This window comes from Triticum dicoccoides, chromosome 4A, assembly GCF_002162155.2.
Source record: "Triticum dicoccoides isolate Atlit2015 ecotype Zavitan chromosome 4A, WEW_v2.0, whole genome shotgun sequence".
In the NCBI taxonomy this organism is placed as follows: domain Eukaryota; kingdom Viridiplantae; phylum Streptophyta; class Magnoliopsida; order Poales; family Poaceae; genus Triticum; species Triticum dicoccoides.
In genome coordinates this window covers 688,337,461-688,339,195 of record NC_041386.1, presented here as the reverse complement: position 1 = coordinate 688,339,195, position 1,735 = coordinate 688,337,461, and positions in this window count along the sequence as shown.

The following is a 1,735-nucleotide window of genomic DNA, read 5'->3' as shown; positions in this document are numbered from 1 at the left end:
CACTCAGTATGACGGCTGCATGTTTGACGATGGTTGAATTTAATTTCGCTGGATGGTACCTAAAAGATAGGTGAGGGTTAATAATTTCATAGGAACTGAATCTGTATTTTCAAATGTCAGGGTAAAGGATCGCAAAGGGTTGAAGCAAGTGGTTTAGGAAGATTTTTCCTATCAAAAAAGGCTTTAGCCCCGCTTTATAGATAAAACAGCGGTGCATACAACCAGCATCCAAACAACATACAAATATCGACGGCTGGGGCAACAACACAATCATGCCTTAGAAAACATAAGAGAAATAGGGGAAAAAGCCACCTAGTGGCAGCCGCTAAGCGGTGCTACGAGGACGATAATTGATGCGTTGTAGCCAGAAGTGCATCCATCATGAGGCCGAGGCGATCGTGATCATGCTGCCTCAAGAGCGAGTGCAAGTGCTGCAGAGAAGCAAGGAATTTGAATGAGTCAGACTCCTTCTTCGGAAAAACCTTGTCAATCTCCATTTTGTTACGCGTCGTGCAAAGTGTCAAAGACAATGCCGCAAAGACAAGCCAGAAAAACCGCCGATGTTGCGAAAGATTTTTCCTTTCTCCCTTCTCTTCATTTTTCAATACAAAGTATAAGTAATGCGAACGTTTTGTATCACGCGGCGTCATCAAAAGCTCTTCTTCTGCATACAATTGTGCAAGAAACTTGGGACTGGTTGAGAGCTGGTAGACTTTGTTGTAACTTAGATGCTTTCCTTGGAGCGATGTCAAGGTGGGAGTTAGTGAGTTGTTAGATAATTTGTATATTAGCTACTATTTCCTTGGAGCGATGTCGAGGTGGGAGTTAGTGAGTTGTTAGATAATTTGTATATTAGCTACTAGGTGGACTGAGTTCTGTGAACCTTTGTCACAACTCACAGTGGATGGGTTTCTCACCCCTTTTTCTTTAATACACGATACACACACTCGTGTGTATTCTAGAAAAATAATTCTCACTACCTCCTTTTTTCATATAGGAGGTAAGAAGGTATGAGTTACTCAGACCGTGGATGGCTTTCTCACCCCTTTTTCTTTAATACACCCATTTTTGTTTAATACACGATACACACACTCGTGTGTATTCTAGAAAAATAATTCTCACTACCTCCTTTTTTCATATGGGAGGTAAGAAGGTATGACTTACTCAGACCCAGTACTTGATAAACACAACGGCTCAGATATATTATATAGCCTTACTCTCATTTTAAAGCCGGAGGTAGGAGAAACCATGTTAAAACTGCTTGTGTGTTGAAGGTGTGGATGTGTTCCGAAAAATAATAATGTCAGTTGCTTCAAGGGGTTTCATCTTATTGTGGATGTATTGGATGAAGTTTTTTCTTTTTGAAAACGAGGATGAACCCCGACCTCTGCATCAATCGATGCATGCAGCCATATATTATTAAATAAAAATGCAACAAAGTCTTAAGGTCCAAAGAAGCTCATAATCTGAGCAAATGTCAAAAAAATAAATCTGAAAAGTGCCACATCAGATACTGCCCGCTCCCGCGGGCGACTCTGGGAGCCAACCCTAGCGACGCCGCTCCCCAGCCCCCCTCCCCAGCCTCCCTCCCCTCGCCGCCACCGGTCGCGTCGCCGGCCAAAGGCCGCGCGGCGTAGGCGGCGGCGGGGCGTCTTCTTCCCGCGAACCGGAGGCTTGCGTCGCGGTGCACGGCCTTCTGCGTCGTCGGCGGCGGTCGTCGGCCGTCCTCGGGCTC